This window comes from Aegilops tauschii, chromosome 4 (genome assembly GCF_002575655.3).
Source record: "Aegilops tauschii subsp. strangulata cultivar AL8/78 chromosome 4, Aet v6.0, whole genome shotgun sequence".
NCBI lineage: Eukaryota > Viridiplantae > Streptophyta > Magnoliopsida > Poales > Poaceae > Aegilops > Aegilops tauschii.
Genome location: NC_053038.3, coordinates 206,948,224 through 206,971,675, shown reverse-complemented (window position 1 = coordinate 206,971,675; position 23,452 = coordinate 206,948,224). Strand labels below are relative to the sequence as shown.

At 47.0% G+C, this 23,452-nt stretch overlaps 1 long non-coding RNA gene across 2 annotated transcripts in view; it reads right to left on the bottom strand.

Moving 5' to 3' along the window:
* Positions 1-4,656: 4,656 nt before the first annotated feature.
* Positions 4,657-23,452, bottom strand: part of LOC141021274 (uncharacterized) — a 36,063-nt gene continuing 17,267 nt past the window's right edge. The window contains exon 2 of one of the 2 annotated variants that reach the window (XR_012181791.1): positions 4,657-5,086. This is a non-coding gene — a long non-coding RNA (uncharacterized lncRNA). Of the gene's footprint in view, positions 5,087-8,808; positions 10,709-23,452 lie in introns of those variants that run through there. The other variant, XR_012181793.1, reaches the window with a different exon arrangement.

The window sequence follows — 23,452 nt, the reverse complement described above, 5'->3', positions numbered from 1 at the left end:
CCGCGGTTCGTCGAGGGGACGCACGGCGATCCTCTCGCTCCCATAGTACGCTCTCGTAGACTGCCATCCTCTAGCCGTGCCGCCACCGCTGGCGACGTTCTTGTGGAGGCGCACGGCGGTCAGCGCCGCCACCGCTGGCGATGTTCGTGTGGAGACGCACGGCGTTCAGCTTCTCCCACGGTACGCGCATTCTAGACTGAGGCCCCGTGCATGTCGGTGTAGCGCTGAATGTTAGCTGATAGACACTGTTAATCTCATTGTTTGCCGAAGTAGTTTACAGTCAATATGCTCTGCTTAAGAAGCTTCCTTGCCTTGTTCTGCACTCAATCTGCTTAGCTGAGATGGCATGTCAAGGCCGATTAGTTGCTAAAATATCCTGCCATATATTTATTGTGACGTAGATTGCCATGGTCTAGTAGCCAATCTGTTAGGTGAAATAGCTCTACACCGTTTTATACTCGATCTTTGTTGTTGCGATGGCCTTCGATAGTTCGATGGCTGTGTGCTCAGCCTCATTGACTGCTGAAACAACCTGCCATAATTTAGCACTCAAATCTGTTTGCTGAATTAGCTTTACACATATTTCGTTACTTAGATCTGCTCGTCCAAATATCTTGCCATAGCTTTAGACATCGACCTAGGTATTTTCTTTTGGACTTCATAAAAAAACATATATGTTTTTCCTATAATATCTACTAGAAGAACTAATTTGTATGTCTAATAGATGGACAGGACTTGGATAACTTATGCTCGAAGATTCTCCGCTGCATATGTCGAGGCGGTTGAAAACTTCATGAACTTTATCAGAGCTGAGTACGGTGGTCCGAAATCATATGTGCTTTGCCCATGTAGCAGTTGTATGAATTCAATTACAAGACCCCAGTCAACTGTGCAAAATCATCTACACTTGTATGGGATGTCGGTCACATATACTAGGTGGGTTCATCATGGTGAAGCTGTGAACATCAATGTTATTGACTACGTGGAAGCAGCAGATCACCATCTTGATCTGCATGATGCTCAGGTGGAAGAGGAGGAGGAGGAGGAGATGGTGGCGGAGCCAGTGAGTTTGACCAACATTGAAACAATGCTACGAAATGCTTGTGCATTCCGTGAACTTTCACCTGCAGAAGAACAACGGTGGGCCCGCATGTTGGAACAATGTAACGTGGCTGTCACCCCAGGAAATAAGCTGTCAGTATTCTCAGCTATGGTCACCTTTCTTCAGGTGAAGACATCTGAGCGGATGACCAACAAATCATTTGATGCGATGTTGGCTGCTTTCCGCAAAGCTTTCCCAGATGCGTCTGAGCTGCCACACACCTACAGTAAAATGAAGAATTTCCTTCGTGCAGTTGGAATTGGATATGATATGATCCATGTTTGTAAGAATAATTGTGTTATGTTCCGGAAGGATTATGCCAACTTAAGTGAATGCCCGAAATGCAAATCATCAAGATGGAAAGATGGCGATGCTGTGAAGAGGATTCCTCATAATGTTCTGAGACATTTTCCAATTACACCAAGATTGCAGAGGTTGTTTCATGATGCTGAAACAAGAGAGGATGTACTGTGGCATTCTAGGAACCAAGAGTACAGAGATCAGAATGTAATGAGCCATCCATCACATGGTAGTGAGTGGAAAAGCTTCCATCATAAGCACAAAAAGTGTGCTGCTGACCCGAGAAACATTAGACTTGGCTTAGCTTCAGATGGATTTAACCCATTTGGCCACCAGAGCGCCACATATAGCATGTGGCCAGTGCTTGTTATCCCTTACAACATGCCTCCAAATGTCTGCACCAAAGAATCAAAGTACATGATGGCCTTGCTCATCTCAGGTCCAAAAAGTCCTGGAAAGGATTTTGATTTGTTCATGGAGCCTCTTGTGGAGGAACTTCAACAACTATGGAGGGGTGTTCTGACTCGAGACCTATATAGCGGCCCACCGGCTGATTTCTTTCTGCGTGTTGTTATAATTTGGTGCATCCATGATTATTCGGCTCTGGGCACTATGTCAGGGTGAACGACACATGGTTACAATGCATGTGTTCGTTGTGACAGGAATCCGCTGTCATACGCAATACTTAGCAAGATCTGTTACATTGGACACCGCGGTTTCCTTGCCAAGGACAAGCCGCGTCCTAGAAACTACCGAAGACATGTGTTCAATGCAAAGATGAAAACCGTGATGCACCAAAGAGGCTCACCGCCGATGAGTTGCAAGTGGAATTAGAGAAGGTCAGGCATATTACACCAGGAAACCATCCTGATAATGGTAGTGGGAAAAGGAAGCGTGGCAGGGCAGAAGAGAGATTATTGTTTACCTGCAGGTCCACTTTGTGGGACTTGGAGTATTGGAAAGATTTGGATCTGCAGCATAATCTTGATGTGATGCACATCGAGAAAATATATGTGATAGCATTATCGGCACACTTAATTGAAGGCAAGACGAAAGATACCTTAAAATCTAGGATTGATTTGACACACCTGGGTATCAGACAGGATTTGCAGGTGCAAGATGAAGGTAAACCACGGGATATGGCACCAGCTGTGTACGTCTTGGACAAGGTAAAAAGAAAAGAATTCTGCAAGGTCATGTCACGTGTGAGATTCCCACATGGATTTGCTTCCAACCCTGAAAGGAGAGTCAGTGCAGATGGAGACAAGGTACAAGGGTTGAAAACTCATGACTGCCACGTCCTACTTCAAAGGGTTTTACCTGTTATCCTTAGAGGATTGGGCCGCCCTGACTTATACATAGCTGTTGCAGAGTTGGGACAATTCTTCAGGGAACTCTGCAGTAGAAATATCAGGATAGATGCTTTGGAGCGTCTTAGAGACAAGATACCAACTATCCTATGCGACCTTGAGAAGATATATCCTCCAGCCTTCTTTGATGTGATGGTGCATTTGGTTGTTCATCTACCTGATGAGGCACTACTTAGAGGTCCAGTACAGTATGGCTGGATGTACCCTATTGAAAGGCGTCTAGGCACTTTCAAGGGCTATGTTAGGAAAAGAGCTAGACCCGAGGGTTCCATTGCAGAGGCCTACATTGCTACAGAAGCATTGACATTCTGCTCAAATACATTGAAACAGCTGATCAGCTTAGCAAAGACGTGGATGAAGACAATCCCGGGCTCAATGTTTTTGATTATTCTGTTCGAGTTACAGGGAAGAGTCGACAAGAGGACAAACCTAAAGATTTGGACAAAATGGTTTGGTATGTGTTGAATAATTGTCCTGAGATACTACCTTATATCAAGTAAGTGCTAAGTACTGCAGCTTATACATCATAATCTACTAAACTTGCAGTACATTCTTATATATTTAGATGTTTGACGTGATCACTATGTTGTGCAGCATCTACAAAAAGGAGTTACTGCCGTAAAATCCAAGAAACATTGACAAACTGGTTATGGTAGGATTTGCGAAATGGTTCAAGAGCCATGTAAGCTTTTGAATTGCACTGTCAGTTTTTTTTATATTGAGTACATAAGATGATCAGCTTGTCTATTTTCTAACCATAGGTTAAGAAGATGCGGGAGGATGGGCAGGCAGTTGATGATGCCCTTTACTCACTAGCAATGGGTCCTGATACTCGGGTAAGACATTATGAATCTTGCGTTGTTGGAGATGTGCGCTACAACACCCTTGCACGAGACGAAGGCAGGAAGACACAAAACAGTGCCATCATGAGCACGGATACGTATGACAAAGAGATAACTGAAATGTATTCTAACATGACAGACATTGTTCAGTTGCAGTATATCTCCAGTTTCGAGGATCATCGGTGTGTGGTTCTGTTGTGCTGTCATTGGTATAACCTGTTTTCCAGGATCGCAAAACCCAGAGCTGATGATTATTTCAAATCTATCAATGTCAAGGTGGCGTACCAGACCAACGAGCCTTTTATTTTGGCAAATCAAGCAACATGGATATTTTTCTTGGAAGACACATTTGCACGTAGCGATGACTGGAGAGTAGTGCAAAGGTTTGAGCAGAGGAATTCGTTTAATGAAGTTGCACAACAAGACGATGCTTACACTGCTCCTGATGTACAAGATAACACAGATGTTCCTAATATCTTTGAGAACCATCACGTCAATGGTGCCGGCGAAAGGTTTGCCTGTCGTGCTGTGGACATACAAGAGTTGATCAAGAAGAAGCCAACGTTCGAGGACATTGAGGACGAAGAAGAAGATGACCCCGTGGGGAATTACGATTCAGACTGATACACATGGCGAAGATGTTGACGCTGCTGCTGCGGATGATGATTACATTGCTTTTGTCGTATTTGCCTGTCAGAAGACATTTTTATCTACTATGTGAAATTGTGTTTGCTATGACAACTGAAACCTGGTGAACATGTTGTTTAGTACTTTCCTGTGAGAACATCACTTGTTATGTATGTTGATTTGTGTTTGGTGATTGTCTGACGACTAAAACATGATGACATTGTTGTTTAGTTGTACTCATATTTGGCTGTGAAACTTGAATTTGATGACATAGTTTGCTGTTGGACTGCAATTTGCTCGACGTCTTCGAATGAGAACAAAGCTGACCCGACAGGGCCTCTGCTTATTTATTTATTTATTACCAAAAGGGCCTCTGATATTTATTTATTTATGAGCAGAAGGGGATACCCCCTGATTTCCGTTAATAGAAATCATTAGATGTTCACAACACTACGCCCAGCCTGGTACACAGGTTTCATTCATTACTAGTTTCAGCAAAGTGCTCATGTCATAGCCACTGAATACATCATGAGTGCTACATACACTGCAAATAAAGAGACAATCATCCTACAGAGCACATCGATTTTGCCCATTATCTTCACAAGCTCTTTCATCTCCTCATTGCTGTCAAGGTCGTTCAATAGCTGTTGCTTGGCCATGATCAGAAAAACTGCATCTTTAACCTTCTGCTCTGCATCTTCCTCTTCTGTCGTTCCTTCAGTTACTTATCCAACACCCCAACCTGCTGGTATTGGGATTCCTCGGCTAACCAAATAATCAGCGTAGTTGCACTCCCCCACATCAGCAACTTCCCAGAAATACAAATCACATGAATCTTCCCTTTTCTGCATGAATCAAATTGGAAGATCATCAACCAAACTATTAAAAAATAGCAACTGAAAGCAGCAGAACAACACTTAAACATATTATTACCCCATGATTCGGGCATTTATAGAAGACTCGGCCAGGGTTGAGGATTGTGGTTGAGACGCGACGGATGACTCTGCGTGATTTGCAGCAGTGGCACCACACCAACGGCAGCGGGTTGCGATGAGCAACCGGCTGCGGTGCGCGTGCCGGCGGGGGTGTGATGAGACCCACAGGCGATGGTACAGGTGGCGACTTGGCGCATATTTGGTTGTTTCCTGCTGAAGAGCAGGTGGACGAGCAGACAGCGGACATGGTTGCTGCGGCCAGAGCTTCTGATGCTAGGCAGAGTAAGTAGAGAAGAGGAGAAGCGAACGTTGGATTTGTCAGTTTCATTACTTGCAGAGTATCATAGCACCATATATAGTCATAGTCTAGGTTTGTATTCGAACCAGCTACAGGAGCACGTCTCTTTTTTTTCTAAAATTCAGCAACGTCTCTTTACTGGTACACTAGCTTGTTCTGTACGCCTTCTCAAGTCTTTGATTCCTCCACCTGACATTTGGGACCCACCGGAAGGGCCTCTGTATTTCACGAAAAAAATGTGCCCCCCGCTGACAGGTCGGACCCACCAGCTATCTTCGCACGCAAGGAAGTGCCACCTTATTACGCACAAAAAATGAATACTTCCCCTGCCAGCTGGAACCCAGCATCATGGGAGGCTGACTTGTGGGCCTACCAAGTTGACGGGGACGGAGGGCTTTGTCAACTTAGTCAATATGAACGATTCTACCTCCAGTTACCGTACGATGTTCATCCAACGGCAGTAGTGCTTCTTCAACCTCTGGTCTTCTTGCTCCAGCCGCCCAAACCAGCGCCGGTCGTGCCGCGTGCTCCTGCCTCCCGTGGCCGGCTGTGATGCCGCGGAGGCCTCACCGCCACCTACTATTCCCACCGCTGGCCAGGCCATCCCTCTACTCACCCACACCCCCTGTTATTCTACGGCGACGGCAGCCTCACACCACAGCCGAACCAGTGAACCCTCGTACTCCTCTCCGCGTGGGCATCCACTGCCACGTCTTCCCCGGCTCCATGTCGTTCCCTTCCTAGGCCTCGCCGTCGTCCACCGCCTTGGTGCTCTCGGCGCGGCGTGGTCAATGTGGTCAACGACCGACTTCCATCGGAAGAGTACTGTACGTGGAGAGGCTGACAGCTGGGTCCACGGCCGCAACTGGGTCCACGGCCACAGCCTAGTATTTTGTGATTTGCCAAGTAAGTCGCTTTGTCAGGCCTGTTGGGCTGCAAATCTTTGAAGACGAGGAGAGCTTCATTCGGCTGGCCGAGAAAATGGCCTATCAGTAATGAGAAATGGGTTGTACATTTTTAAAACACATCAAACTGGCAATTAGTTTCAAATTTCTTGCTTTCATTTCGAGATTTTAAATTGCATTGATTTCAAATTTCTTGCTTTCATTTTAAAATCAGTTTGAATGTGACTCGAAATTTCGGGATTAAAAACAGTTCGGACCGCATTGAAATATGCAAAATTTCGTATACTTTCTTAACCGTGGCCACAATATAGGCTGTAATGCTAACAAAAAGAATATGGGCTCCAAAAAACCTTAAGAATTAGCAAATGGGCTGTAAATTATTAGAAATAATGGCAGATGGGTTGTATGATGTTTTCCACATATTTGAGGCTTTCCTAAAAAAAGGTTGACGCACAAGCAGTGACTGTTGGATGTCCATCCAACGGCCGTCGTGCTTCTTCAATCTCTGCTCTTCCTACTCCAGCCACTCAAACAAGCGCCGGTAGGACTGCCTGCTCTCTCCTCCCTGCGGCCGGCTGTGCTGCCGCGCAGGCCTCACCGCCCCACCGTACTCCCATCGCTGGCCTAGCCATCCCTCTACTCACCCACACCTACTGTTATTCTCCGGCGACGGCAGACGAACCAGTAAACCCTCGTACAGTCGTACTCCCCTCCGCGTGGGAAACAACTGTCGAGTCTTCCCTGCCTCCGTATCGTTCCCTTCCTAGGCCTCGCCGTCGTCCACCGCCTTGGTGCTCTCGGCGCGGCCTGGTCAACGTGGTCAATGACCGACATGCATCTGAAGTGGACTGTACGTGGAGAGGCTGACAGCTGGGTCCACGGCCGCACACAAGGAAATGCCTCCTTATTAAGCGCAAAATAATGATTCCTCCACCTGACATCTGGGACCCACCGAAAGGGCCTCTGTATTTTGCGAAAAAAACGTTACCGCCGCTGACAGCTTGGACCCACCAGCTATATCTTCGCACGCAAGTGCCTCCTTATTACGCACAAAAAAATGAATACTCCCCCTGCTAGCTGGGACCCAGTATAATGGCAGGCTGACTTGTGGGCCTACTAAGTTGACGGGGACGGAGGGCTTTGTCAACTTAGTCAATATGCACGATTCTAGCTCCACTGACCGTACGATGTCCATCCAACGGCCATAGTGCTTCTTCAACCTCTGGTCTTCTTGCTCCAGCTGCCCAAACCAGCGCCGGTCATGCCTCGTGCTCCTGCCTCCCGTGGCCGGCTGCGACGCGGCGGAGGCCTCACCGCCCCCTACTACTCCCACCGCTGGCCAGGCCATCCCTCTACTCACCCACACCCCCTGTTATTCTGCGGCGACGGCAGCCTCACACTGCAACGAACCAGTGAACCCTCGTACTCCTCTCCGCGTGGGCATCCACTGCCGCGTCTTCCCCGGCTCCGCGTCGTCCCTTTCCTAGGCTTCGCCGTCATCCACCGCCCTGGTGCTCTCGGCGCGTCGTGGTCAACGTGGTCAAGGAACGACTTCCATCAAAAGAGTACTGTACGTGGAGAGGCTAACAGCTGGGCCCACGACAGCCGCAAGGAAGTGCCTCCTTATTACGCGGAAAATAATTATTCCTCCACCTGACAGCAGGGACCCACCGGACGGGCAACCGTATTTCACAAAAAAACGTTTCCCCCTGACTGCTGGGACCCACCGGACGGGCCAACGTATTTCGCGAAAAAAACGTTCCCCCCGCTGTCAGCTCGGACCCACCGGAGGTGCCTCCTTATTACGCAAAAAAATGAATACTCCCCCTGCTAGTTGGGACCCACCTTGGTGGGAGGCTGACTTCTGGGCCTACTAAGTTGACGGGGACGGAGTGCTTTGTCAACTTAGTTAATATGAACGATTCTAGCTCCAGTGACCGTACGATGTCCATCCAACGGCCGTAGTGCTTCTTCAACCTCTGGTCTTCTTGCTCCAGCCGCCCAAAGCAGCGCCGGTCGTGCGGCATGCTCCTGCCTCCCGTGGCCGACTGTGCTGCCGTAGAGGCCTCACCGCCCCCTACTATTCCCACCGCTGGCCAGGCCCTGCGGCAACGGCAGCCTCACACCGCAGCCGAACCAGTGAACCCTCGTACTCCTCTCCGCGCGGGCTTCCACTGCCGCGTCTTCCCTGGCTCCGCGTCGTCCCCTTCCTAGGCCTCGCCGTCGTCCACCGCCCTGGTGCTCTCGTCGCGGCGTGGTCAACGTGGTCAAGGAACGACTTCCATCGGAAGAGTACTGTACGTGGAGAGGCTGACAGCTGGGTCCACGGCGGCCGCAAGGAAGTGCCTCCTTATTACGCGCAAAATAATTATTCCTCCACCTGACAGCGGGGACCCACCGGACGGGCAACTGTATTTCGCGAAAAAACGTTTTCCCCTGACTGCTGGGACCTACCAGCTACATCTTCGCACGCAAGGAAGTGCGTCCAGGCAAAAAAAAATGATTCGCCCCCTGACTGCTAGGACCCACCAGCTACATCTTCGCAGGCAAGGAAGTGCCTGACAGTCGGGACCCACCTGGTCGAAGCGTACGTAGCGTTGTCATTCTGGTCGCGAACGTGTACGTACATACTGGTCGATGTAGAGGCGTGCACGTGTCGTAGTAGAGGCGCGCACGTAGCATGTACACGTACGTACAGCAGCCAGTGTGCAAGAAAGAAAATACGGCCACGTACGTACATACGGGCAGGGTCTTGAACGCCTACTTGCGCATACGTACGGCCAGGGCTCATGTACATGGCTGGGTCGGAACGGAGAAACTGCGTCGTCGTGTTCATGGGGAGCCAACCGGCTGGGTGGGAACGGAATGCGTCGTTGTGTTCATCGGAAGGGCTTGGATGGAACAGCCGATGGAAACGAGGCCTGGCGTACCGCAGAACGGAGCAAACGGCCTTGTGTTCGACCGGCCATGTTCGAAATGGGATCATGTTCATCGGGAGGGGTCTGGCGTACCGCAAATCGGAGGAAACGGACCTCCTACGGTCGAAACGGGGGTCCTGTTGATCGGGAGGGGTGTGGCGTACCGCAAAACGGAGGAAACGGACTTGTGTTGGAGCGCTACGATCAAAACGGGGGTCCTGTTCATCGGGAGGGGTGTGGCGTACCGCAAAACGGGACTCCACGGGATACTGTTCATCTCCTCCGTTGACCCCCTCCAGCCTCCACGGGCTACTGTTCATCCACCGTCGACCTCCTCCAGCCTCCACCTGCGACTGTTCATCCACGGGCTCCTGTTCATCCAGCCTCCACCGCGTGCTACTCCACCAGCTACTGTTCAACCAGCCCTCTCCACGGGTTTCTGTCCAACCACCCCTCCACGGGCTACTGTTCATCCAGCCCTCCACTGTCTACTGTTCATCCTACCCTCCACGGGGTGGTCCTGTTCATCCAGCCCTCCACGGGGTCCTGTTCATCCAGCCCCAACCGGCTCGATCGATCGGGGTCCTGTTCATCCACCCCCACCGGGAACTGTTCATCCAAACCCCCCAGCAACGCTCACTGTTCATCCAGAGGCAACACCACGGAGTCCTCTTCATCCACCCCCACCGGGAACTGTTCATCCAACCCCCCCAGCAACGCTCACTGTTCATCCAGAGGCAGCATCGATCGGCTTCAGTTAGCAGCAGTAGCGAAGGAATCGCTCGATCGGGTTCAGTTAACAGTCATCGATCGATCGCTCGGGTTCAATAACGCGTTGCCTGCAGTGCAATCGCTCGGGTTCAGTTAGAGCCCAACGCCTCGCTCGGGTTCAGTTAGAGCCCAACGCCTCACACCCACGCATGCGTGTATGAGAGAAACGTGCATCGCTCGGCCCCGACCACCAACCGTAACCGGGAACACCCGGATATTTTCCTCGCCCTCGCTTCTACCACGATTTTTTCCGTCATGGACGGCCCAAAGAATGTCATGCAGCTGCGTCTTCGGCCCGCCCAAGATGAAAAGCCCAATTTCTGTCATGATTTTTTGTCATAGAAGTAAGACCCCACCACATCTATGATGATACCGGGTTTTGTCACAATTATCGTCATAGAAGTGTCATAAGTATGACAAAAAAGAAATTCGTTCGGCCCAAAATGTCACGGATGTGTCTTTTTTTGTAGTGTATGGCACATTCTGATCTTAAAAATACTGCAGCTCATCTTAAAATCGAGGACCCCTGAATCGCTCCCGGCTGGTGAATTGCTGATGGTTCGGAGATTTATCAGCGACTTCTTCCTGGATCACTACATCAATCCCACTGGTGATGATGAAGATTTCAGCATGGTTTCTCCTAAAACATTGAGTAAGAGTTAGCCGCTAAACATATAACGCATGGATCCATTATTTTCCATCTGATGAGGTCTTTGTATTTCGTACACTATGATTAATTATGTAATGCATATATGTGTGGACAAATCATTGGAATTTATCTACCATATGTTCAACTGCAATTGTTGCGAAATCTAATGAATGTTCTTCCTGTGGACACTATTTGTTCAATTGAATATTATGGCGAATTTGCTTTTTGCGTGCCGATTCAAAATGGGGTATTTTTGTTTATTTGTTCAATTGAATATTGTGGCGAATTTGCTTTTTGCGTGCCGATTCAAAATGGGATATTTTTGTTTTAACCTCGCAATTGCTCCGCACACGGTTCAACTAAATGAGTGTGTGCGATCCACATCGGAAAGCATACGTCAATCGTATTGGAACCGTCGGTGATACACAGCAGATCGCAAACGATTCACAGCGCTACTATGTGTGCATAGGTTCTTCGGAACCGTTCGTGATGTCGCGTTATCGCACATGAGAACTGGGAGTAAACCGTGCCCAATGCAAAATACAATCCCGGACGTATTTTTTTCAGGAAACGTGTGGGATCCCAAACGAAAAGCACACGTCACTCTTGCGGCAACCGTCGGTGATACCTAACAAATCACAAACGGTCTGCAGCACTTGTATGTGTGCGAAGGGGCTCCTGAACCGTTTGTGATAGAACATTATCGCAGACGGTAATAGTTGGAAAACGTGTGCGATGGAGTCTAGCATGGCAGACGGGTTACGCAGAAAACTCGTGTGCGATAGGGCACAAATCGCACACAGTTCATATGTTGGCCCGTGTGCCCTACATACTGTTTCCCAAACGGTTCGTTACGACAGACCGTATGGTTTCACTTCGTCATTAGAAACGCTTAATCACCGATACCACACGTGCGAAAGAATTTAGTGTGTGCTGCATCGCACACGATTACATTTTGGAAGGTCTCTGGATCACTGTTCCATATCCCCGACGGTTTCTGGGTCGTGTGGGAAGGACCCCCTATCGCACACACTCACTTGGCGACGGTTCCGAACACCGTCGCGGAAAGGGGTAAAAACCGTTTGTTTAGGACCGACGCGCACCAGTGAGTCACATTGCTTTCAAGGCTCATAGTGATGTGCATTACCGAGAGGGCCCAGAGATACCTCTCCGATACACGGAGTGACAAATCCTAATCTCGATCTATGCCAACTCAACAAACACCATCGGAGACACCTGTAGAGCATCTTTATAATCACCCAGTTACGTTGTTGTCATGGATTAGTCACGGCAGATGTCCTAGTGTGAGGACTTAGCCATGGAGCCATCGCGACGGGTTAGCTTAAAGGGGTTAAAGCGGGACAAAGGGCGCAAGGAGTTTATACTGGTTCGGCCCCTTGCGGTGAAGGTAAAAGCCTAATCCAGTTGAGGTGGAATTGCTAGGGTTTCCATGACCAGGGAGCGAATCCGCTTGACCTGGCTCTCGAGTTGTTGTTTGTTGTCCCTAAACCGCCGCCGGGTCGTCCCTTTATATACATAGGTTGACGCCCGGCGGTTTACAGAATCCCGGTCGGCTCATAAACGTGTCCGGCTCGGTTTCTACCCTTTCCTATCTTACAACACAAGTTACATGTCATATGAAGGTTTATGTCTACGGGCCCTAATCCGCCTTTGGGCCCTGGGCCTTCGTGTAGATCTCCTCCGTAAAGCGCCATACTCCTTGTCTTCATGGGCTTCAATGTGTATAAATCATTATGGGTATAACCCGGCCCCTCCTGGCCGGTTTATATTCAGTAGTAATATCCCCAACATTAGGCCCCAGATTGATTTGAACCTGTTCATGTCAATCTTCAATATTTAGGAAAATTCCTCCTTCGGCACCTTCGCGTAAACCTTGTAATCCGCCATGACGTCATCTTCCAAGATTATAATAAACCGCCATGACGTCACCTGTTTAGTAAAAAACCATATATACCTTACTTTTATTAATGAGCCTCCGAAAATCAAGGCGGCAGCTCTGTTACATATCCATTCTTTGGGATCCTCCATTCTCGCGCCTGCCACTTATCCCTTCGCCTTATAAATAAGGCCGAGGGTCCCTTCCATTTTCTCCCCCTGCCTCTTCGTCTTTCTTCCACCTCGCGTCGCCTCTGTACTTGAGCACTGCCGCCGCCGTCGACCTTCGTCTCTGCCCCAACAACGGCTGCTGCATCAACCTGATTTGACCAGATTCTCCTCTGCACGCCTCCGCGTTCAACAGCCCTGGTAAGTCTTTCTTTGCTCTTTCCCCTAGATCCCGTTTAGGGTTTCATCGAGTTCATCGAAGCTTAGTACTGTTCTTCCCTGTTCTTCTCCGTAGCGTAAATGGCGAGTTTAAATCTGATATTCTCCTGTGCGGTCATAGTTATAGTTCCATTTTTCATCATTAGAGCATCCTCTTCGTATAGAAAAATCTCATCTGGATTTGATGAACTGCTTAAGCACCTGTATTTTAGGTCTGAATATATTTTGATTTGATGACACGCTGCAGATCTGAAAATATCATCTCAATCTATGAAACATGTTTTTATCGCTTCAGATCTGTACTTTCCATACTATCATAGGCGGTTTAACTTCATAGAATGATAATCCGCTAGGTACCATTAGTCCCCTCTTAAACCGTCAATTTCTCATCTTGATAACTATGATGACACCAACCTCCGGTTTAACTTTATATGCATTTCAACACCTGCTTTTTCGCTTTTGACGGTTTATGCTTCGTCATTCATAAACCTTAAACCGGATCGAATCTCCCCTCAGTTTGTGGATAAATGGCTATGTCTTTTTATGCCTACAACTGGGTTCCCTCCCGAGTTACTGAAGAAAAACTGAACGGGTGCGTTGCAACCGGCGCTTTAGCAAAAAAGGACGTCATACACTGGAGGGCCCCCGGTCCAGAAAATCCTCCTGAACCCAAAGATCGAGAAGTGATTGTATTCGTTGATCACCTGGGTCGAGGATTCAGTCCTCTCGGATCAAAAAAAATTCGCGATGTGCTTGCTAGCTTCCAACTCCACCCTCAAGATATTGGACCTAACTCTGTGTCCAATATTTGTAATTTTCAAGTGTTCTGCGAGGCTTATCTGCAGGAAGAACCCATTGTTGAACTGTTCAGAGACTTTTTCTACTTGAACCACCGTACTGAATTTTCAGATGGGCCCAACACTAAACTTGGCGGGGTTTCCATTCAGAAGAGGAAAGATGTCAGTTTCCCTCACGCCAAACATCATACTCACCCAAAAGATTGGAATCAGACTTGGTTCTATTGCCGAGATACGTCTCCCGCTGAAGAGAATCCTCTACCGGGTTATCGCGCTCACTGGCTTAGCAATACGCATCCATTCCATCAAAGGCTGACTGCAAAGGAACGGGCCAACTATGCACCACAACTCTCAAAGTTGAGAGCCTTTGTTGCAAACGGTTTAACAGGTGTTGACTTTGTTCGCTGCTGGATATCTTGGAGCATCCTGCCTTTAAGCCGTCACCCCGGTTTAATGTGTGAATATATAGGGGACTTAAAAGATCCTCAACGGCATATCGACATTCAGCTAACTGAAGCTGAAATTACAGAGGCTGTTAAAAAGATACTGGATGAACCGGTGGCTGTCTGCAGTAAAACAGGACTTAGTCCCTTCTGCGTTTCCAATAAACCGCCAGCTGTAAGAATTGCATAACTCTTATTTTAATCTGACCCTTATAATCTTCCCTTATAACTTTCATCAATCTTTGACAGGGCGATGATCCGTTCTGGAAGAAGAAATCGCAAGATAAACTAGCAAAGGCACCTCGTGTCAAGACGAAGGTCACCAAGAGGCCTGCCAAAAAGAAAACCGCCGACTCCACCGATTTAAACTTTGATGACGATGATGAGAATCACGAGTCAGAGGTAGAACTTGATTCACTTGGTTCCTTCTTCATTCATCTTATTGATAACGATTATTATCAGGAGGACGCAGAGGCTAGTCAAGCCGGTGACGTAGAGGTAATTATTCTTTCCTCCGACTCAGAACCTGTGCCAACTCCGAAAACTCGTCAAGCAAACTGGAAAGTAAGATTTTCTCACCCTCTAGCTCATATGGATCCAAACTTTTTTTTGAAGAAACAGCAACACGAAGCTCGCCGTACAACCCGGCACAGCGGTCATGTGGTAACCTCTTCCGATTTACCGACCACACCGGTTCGTAAGCGCCGCCCAGAGGTCTCTTATACTTCTGACCCACGTTATCCTAAGGCGGGTTATTTCCGGCAACCTCTTACACCATCTGATTCAAATTATCAGGGAACTTCCCACTCTTCTTCTGGCGAATCAACAGAGACGCAACTGCCAACCCTTAAAACAGTTCCTGGGTAAGCATGTTTAAACTGACCCTTAATATTCTCTACTTTACTCACTGTACCAACCTCGTGCTTGTTCTTTTCAGTGCCAAGCCTGGCACAAAACATGCTCTCATGACATCCTTCATTTGTGTCCAAGTTGTGATCGGTGGTTCTCCTCTTGCCTCACGACGATCAATGATTTGTGTAACGCCCCGAGACCGATGCTTCAGAAGATTTCCACATATTTCGTGGTCACCGTGTGTTTCTTTTGTGCTTTCTCTTTTATTTTTGCATTGCATCATGTCATCATGCCATCATGTCATTAATCTTTGCATCTCAACTCAACTAAATAAATTGCATAGATTTTTGATCTATTTAAATCGAGGGAATTCATATGATGACTTCTCTTTATAACATATCCTCCCAATATTAGGGAGCTATAATAAACATTCCATTCTTTTGGAAATCACCATAACACACTTGCAGATAATCCCAATGCCTTTGTTATCTCAATTCTTGGTCTCCGACTTGTCCTCATATTCTTTTATCGTTTTATCGAGGCTCTTCCTAAATGTTCAACATTTTGGAAACTTCGGATTCACACTCCTTGTTCTAACCAATTGAATTTATATCTTTCAATCATGCCACTTCTATTTTTTCCGGGATCAAGCGCATTTTTATGAGCCCGGGAAAATTACCCCCATGCGCAAAATCTTTCCCTAACCCCTCTCTTTCTTTTCTTCTCTCTAATTCTTTTCTGTTAAAGAAAGTATGAGAGAGAGAGAGGAGAGAGACAGCCCAGGCCGGCCTGCTTCCCCGCAGCCCATTTGGCCCAAGGCCCAGCTCCAGCGCCCTTAACCCTAGCCGATCCCCTCGCGCAACCCTCCTCTTGATCTCTCCCTCCACTCTCTCCCTCGCGCCGCCACTCACAGGGACGAGCCCCTCCATCCTCATCCCGATCAGGAGAAGCTCCCGACCTCAACCTCCTCCCTCTCGCCCTCTGCAGCCTCCCTGCGCGCCTGGGCCTCCTTCGCCGTCTCGCTGCTTGCCATCACCGCCGCTACGGAGCTCCCAGCATCCGGCAGCCGTTGCTGCAGTCCGGCGCCCCTGCTTCCTCCTCGTCACCGGCGAGCGCCGCGCCGTCTCCCTGCCTCGCCTGCGCTGTCGGCGTCAACAACAACAGCAGACCGGAGCCCCTGCCTTAGCCGCCGTCCACTTCGTTCGTCTGCTCCGCCCCCTCCTCAGCTCGGCCTCCTGCCCGAGTCCAGGCCGCCGCCGCGCCTTCTTCCTTTTCCGGCAGCCACGATTTTTCCTTCAACCCGCGTCGCCTCTGCCAGCCCTGTGCTGCTGCTTGCATCCGCCAAGCTCCTCTGTCCCGAGTCGCCGCCTCTGCCTACATGCACCTGCGATGCTTGTTGTTGTTCGACCCGAAGTCCGCCAAGTCCAAGACCACGCCAAGTTCGACTATGTTTTGCCGCCCCGATCAAGACCGCAAGTACGACGACGAACCGTGAAGTCCCACAAAGATACCAAGTACCGCGACGACCCCGGACACTGGATTCGTCAAGTTCCTCTTCGACACTGTGTACCACTACCGCCGCCCGAACATCTACAGAACGTGTACCACAACCAGCGCTGAAGAACCGTGAACGACTACCGATGACCCTCCAAGTTCGTCCACGATTGCCATGTACAACTACCGTCGACCCGCGAAGACCCCGTGGACGTCAAGTTCCTTGTCATGATCCCGAGCATCTACGGAACATGAACGACTACTTCCTCTCTGACTTGTGAACCACTACTCCCACTACGAACCCGATCCGCTCCGAAAAGGCACGCTTCAAAGGTATAACCCCGAGTCGACGTCCGTGGACCGAATGCATGTGTTGTATGAGATGCACCCTATGTTTGGACCGTGTCCGAATTGTTCCTTGCACGTTCGCCGTAAGCCATGCCACCGACATGTGGGACACCCGGTATCCGGGATCACTCCCCGTCACTCTTGAACGTTTCGCGCACCCACACTTGTTCCTTTGCACCAGCATCTCAATCGAGTTGCCGGAACCGGGATGTTGCCGTGGCACCATTTCCGTTTCACCGCCGTGGCACCCCTTTCTTTCCGCCACGGTGACAAATGCCTCGTGTCTTGCTCATGTCAACATTTTCATAAAAATTGCTTAAAACTTGCATATGTCATCTGCATCATGATAACAACATTTAAATGTTTATATTTGTTGTTTCCATTAAATTGCTATTTATGCATATGGGGATTTTCCGGAATTGTTGTTTGTTATTTCCGGCCTCATTTAAACTTGCCTAGATAGGTTGTTTAATTATGCTTCACCCCTTGCCATGTTTAATAACATTTAATATTGTTGGGTACATAAACGAGAGAGAACTAAATAATTGATGTGGTGTTTCTTAAATATGCAACTTGTTGCGTATTGAGCTGCACTTAATTTGTAGTATTGTTTGTGCACTTTGCCATGCCATGCCTCATTAAGTCGGACATGCATCATATACTTGATTTTGCATCATGCCATGCTTATGTGATTGTGTGTTTACTATGTTGTTTGTTTCTTTCCGGGTTGCTTCTCCCGTTAACTTCGGTTTCATTCCGGAGTTGTGAGGATTCGTTCGACTACGTCCGTTTGTCTTCTTCATGGACTCGTTCTTCTTCCTTGCGGGATCTCAGGCAAGATGACCATACCCTCGAAATCACTTCTATCTTTGCTTGCTAGTTGTTCGCTCTATCGCTATGCCGCGCTACCTACCACTTGTTATATCATGCCTCCCATATTGCCATGTCAAGCCTCTAATCCACTCTTCCTAGCAAACCGTTGTTTGGCTATGTTACCACTTTTGCTCAGCCCCTCTTATAGCGTTGCTAGTTGCAGGTGAAGATGAAGTTTGTTCCATGTTGGAACATGGATATGTTGGGATATCACAATACCTCTTATTTTAATTAATGCATCTATATACTTGGTAAAGGGTGGAAGGCTCGGCCTTATGCCTGGTGTTTTGTTCCACTCTTGCCGCCCTAGTTTCCGTCATACCGGTGTTATGTTCCTTGATTTTGCGTTCCTTACGCGGTTGGGTGATTTATGGGACCCCCTTGACAGTTCGCTTTGAATAAAACTCCTCCAGCAAGGCCCAACCTTGGTTTTACCATTTGCTACCACCTATCCCCTTTTCCCTTGAGTTCTGCAGACTCAAGGGTCATCTTATTTTAACCCCCCCCCCGGGGGGGGCCAGTGCTCCATCGAGTGTTGGTCCGAACTGAGTAGACTGCGGGGCCCCCTCGTGAAAACTCGAGGTCTGGTTTTACTCGTAGGATGTCTCATCCAGTGTTGCCCTGAGAACGAGATATGTGCAGCTCCTATCGGGATTTGTCGGCACATCGGGTGGCTTTGCTGGTCTTGTTTTACCATTGTCGAAATGTCTTGTAAACCGGGATTCCGAGACTGATTGGGTCTTCCCGGGAGAAGGAATATCCTTCGTTGACCGTGAGAGCTTATAATGGGCTAAGTTGGGACACCCCTGCAGAGTATTATCTTTCGAAAGCCATGCCCGCGGTTATGTGGCAGATGGGAATTTGTTAATATCCGGTTGTAGAGAACTTGACACTCAACTTAATTAAAATACATCAACCGCGTGTGTAGCCGTGATGGTCTCTTTTCGGCGGAGTCCGGGAAGTGAACACGACTTTTGAGTTATGTCTGACGTAAGTAGGAGTTCAGGATCACTTCTTGATCACTACTAGTTGATGACCGTTCTGTTGCTTCTGTTCTCGCTCTTATTTGCGTATGTTAGCCACCATATATGCTTAGTGCTTGTTGCAGCTCCACCTCACTACCTTCTCCTACCCATAAGCTTAAATACTCTCGATCTCGCGGGTGTGAGATTGCTGAGTCCTCGTGACTCACAGATTCTTCCAAACAGTTGCAGGTGCCGATGATACCAGTGCATGTGACGTAGCTGAGCTCAAGTGGGAGTTCGACGAGGACCTTGGTTGTTACTATGTTTTTGTTTCCTGATGATCAGTAGTGGAGCCCAGTTGGGACGATTGGGGATCTAGCAGTTGGGTTATCTTCTTTTCTTTTGGCTTTGACCGTAGTCGGTCTATGTGTGTACTCTGATTGATGTATGATTTATTTATGTATTGTGTGAAGTGGCGATTGTAAGCCAACTCTTTATCCCGTTCTTGTTCATTACATGGGATTGTGTGAAGATGACCCTTCTTGCGACAAAACCACAATGCGGTTATGCCTCTAAGTCGTGCCTCGACACGTGGGAGATATAGCCGCATCGTGGGCGTTACAAGTTGGTAATCAGAGCCATCCCCGACTTAGGAGCCCCCTGCTTGATCGAATCGCTGGCATTGTTGAGTCTAGAACAAAAATGTTTTGAGTCTTAGGATTATATATATCAGAGAGTAGGATTCTTTTTACTCCTCAGTCCCTTCGTCGCTCTGGTGAGGCCTCCTGACGTAGAAGTTTTGACTTTTCTCTCCTCAAATTTCACTAAAAAAAAATTTAGGATCACGCGGGTATCTTGGAATCGTTCCGATGGTTTTGTGACGAGAACATTGTTCTTGGTGCCTCCTGACATTTAGGGGTTATGGCAGTGTCCCGGGGAGTTGAGCTTCGAGGTGTTGTCGTCACAATTTTATCGTTGCAGTTCTGGAATACCTGAGTTTCGCCGACATCGAAAATCTCTTTTATGCAGTTGTTGGTGAGATCACCTCGACGCCACCCAGTACTGGGGCGGGAGTTCGGGAGTATTGCCATAACTCGTATAACGGATGCTTTTCGAAGGTTGAGGTAAATGATTTCCGAAGGTTTCTTGGTTATGTGTTGAAGGATGGATACAGCTGGATCTAGGTATTGTTAGTTTGGGTGAGATATATTGTGTCCCCTGTATCCCCAACACCTTATTGCATAACCAGAAAGTTTCGGGAGTTTATAAGTAGGAATTCAAGTAGCTCCTAGGATATCTTTCCGACAGATGCATGATATGAGATTGGGGTTCGACGTCTAGTGGTCCGCCTTTCCACGGTTGGTTTTACAGTGGTCTTGTAGTGTCTTAAATAGTCCTTGGCTATGCCGACTCGGGGACGCTTTGTATGTCATGTGCACTGCCTTGTACATGATGGTGTTGTACGATCGAGCCCGTGTGGGCCCCACCACGGAAACTTCGGACGAAATCTCTATCATATGTTTGTTCCGGCTTATTTTGCAAGCCAATCCTTTGTTTTGTTTTATTTGTGGTATTCGAGTTGCTTCGAAGTCAAATGTTGAAACCATACCTTTCCTAAACGGTGTTCTCATACTGCTATGTGAATACTAATCCTTCTTGATCATCGAGGTCGTCATGTTAACTCTTTCCAACCGACGTGTTTCTCTTCAAGTGCATCCAGTCATTCCAACATTCGCAAGATCAATTCTAAGCTTTTTCTCAACGGTGTTCGTTTCATCCGACCCAAGTTGCCTTTGTTTTCCCACCCTCCCACCCTTTTATTCAAGGACTCATATATTTTAATCAAGCATCCATTTTATTGCTGTGAAGTCTCTTCATTATTTTGCTTCAATGTTCTTATCCGGTGATTCTCATGAAGATACTAAGGGAGCTTCAAGTTCATCATTCTTCGGGGTTTTTTTCTTCTCCGGTGGACTAAAATTCAAGCCTTCAATGTTGGTCACATTCTTTTCCTTGTTTCAAATGCTTTCTCATGCCGGTGTACCTCTTAATCATCCACTTCTCGCCATTCATTTGTTCTGGAGTGCCGAAGATATCTCAGAAGATTTGTGTCTCCATTATCAATCCGTTCAAGCTATTTCGAGGTTGTTATCACATTCAAGCCATGTAATTCAACTGGCGCAATCTCTCTTCCAAGCGAATTTTTTTAATGGTATATCTTTTGAGTGGGCCCTAACCCACAGGTCTTTTCCCAGGATCTACCTGACTCTTCTAATTCTTTTCGGAGTTATTCTCAAATTGATTGCAAAGTTTGACGTAAGAATGAATTATCATCAGTCAAAGGTCTTTCTCCAAGATCTTTCAAATTCTTTCATCGTTGGTTCAACCTTCTATTCTTCATTCCGGAGTGCCAACAATTCATGGTGGTGTTTCTCATCGTCATTCTCAATATTTGAAGACCGAAGAAGAGTTTCTCTCAAATCTTGCTCCATTCTCTTCAAGATTCATGGTTCTAGCTTGATGCCATCCTCTCATAATTGTTTTGATTGTGAGAATTCTTTTCACCCATCCGGAGCATTTCAGGAGTCTTTTCAGTTTGATTCTCCGAAGGCCATCATTTTAGAAGATTTCTTCGTTCTAAGTTTTCAGCCTCGTTCTCCAATTATTCTAAATTGATGTCTCTTCGTTCATCTCCATATTCTTCCGGTGCATCATTCAAATATCCTTTAATCAGTTCATGATCTTTTCGTTATCATGTGTCTAAATTATGTCAAGTATCTGTATTCGTTTTTCTAATTCTTCCCGATGAATTGCGCCTTTGCTACTTTCATTTCCAATTCTTACGGTGGTTCGTTCAAGAGTTCTCTTCCTTGGCTATCATATAAATTTATTCGTTGTTTCAATCCTACCGGTGGTTCGTTGAAGACTTTTCTCAAGTTTGAGCAATATCTATCTTAATCCTTTCTACGAGAATAAGTAGTATGCAAAAATCCGTTGCTTGTCATCAATCTAAATTGGTGAAGGCTAAGAATAATGTAATTCTTATTCTTATTCATCCAAGTGATTAATTCCTTATTCCGGAGATTCATCAAAATTCTTGATCTCATGTGTTCATCTTCTTCCGGAGCTCCAAGTTTTCCGCATTATCTCGTCGCGAAGCTTCATCTTATCACTGCAAGGCTTCACCTTGTGTTTTCAACTTCTCTTTCTTTTTCTCATCCTGTTATTACCGGAGTTCTCACGAAGGCTCTACATGGTGGTTCGTCAAGGATTCCTTTCATTCTTCAATTGTTCGTCAATATTTCTCACGGAGTTAAGATCCGCCAAGCTATACTCTAAAATAAACATGGCGTTCAACACACGTTTTGTTTTGGGCAGTTCAAGTATTCTTCATCTTGCATTCCGAAGTACAATTCTTTCTACCTTATCTTTTGAGGTGGTGCTATGTCATTCTGGATAATTTCCCTTCGGGTTCATGATTCACAAAGTTTTCAAGAGTGACATATTTAAATCCATCATTTTATCTTCGTTCAAGAGATCTTTTCAACCAATCAATCTTTTTGTTGGAGTTGTATTGGGTTATATTTCACCTATAGCCTTCCCTAAGGAATGTAGCTATTTGTGGTGGTTATCAATGATCAAATTTTCTCCTTCTCATCTTGGTGAAGAAGTTTTCTTCTCCTTGTTGATCTCAATCCAATCAACTGTTTCCGTAGTGGCAGAATTTCGCCTCTATCTTGAGAAGTTTTCTATAAGCCCACTACAAGCTTATTCGTTTCGTTGTTGGTTTTTTTCCAACAACTCTGTTCTAACCTTCTTGGAAGGGTGCTTTCCAAGATCATTGGTGGAAGAAGTTGGCATTTTCTTCTCCATTCTTTATTCCAATGATCTATCTTCTATTTTTTTTCCGGAGGCATGGTGATGTTGCTCTCTTCACTCATCATCTCGAGTTGTGAGGACCGTGTTCTTTTCGTGCTTATCCATTTCCAACCGGAGTGTCGTGCCCTCTTTTCAAGTTCTTCCCATTCTGTCAAGTTTTGCGTCCCTTCTCAACCGGAGTGCTGTCTGAAATCTTTCTGACCCATTGTGCCATTCTTTCAATAGTTCCGGAGGCAGTGTGCTGTTGATTTCATTAAGTATCCTCTCATCTTGTAAAGTTCATGTTCAATTCCTTCCATTTACAGTCGGAGTGCTGTCCAAATTATATCATTCTTATTCTTTTTTATCTTGTTTTCACCGGAGTGTTGTGTCTATCATTCTTATTTTAATTAGAGTCTCATCCAAGTGCTTTCATTTTGCCAAGTTCATATTCTATCCCTTCCATTTTCCAACCGGAGCGTAATCGTAATTGATCCTTATCGTTCCTTGTACATCTCGTTTCAACCGGAGTGCTTGCATGTACTTCTCGTCCATTGTTCTCGTCATTCATAGCTTTGCAAACTCCAAGGTTCACATGGTGTTCCTTATTTCTCTTTTCTACCGGAGTTTTCTCAGTTTTGTTCAACTCTGTCGTATTCTTCTTTCAAGTTTTCAACCTCTCAAGGGTCATTGGTTTCACTCGTTTGTCAAAGAAGCAACTTTGTTTTACCTCTTCCTCTTCCGCTTTTCTCCGGTGCCATCCTAGATCTCGGCACGAGATCCTCTTGTAGTGATGGAGTGTTGTAACGCCCCGAGACCGAC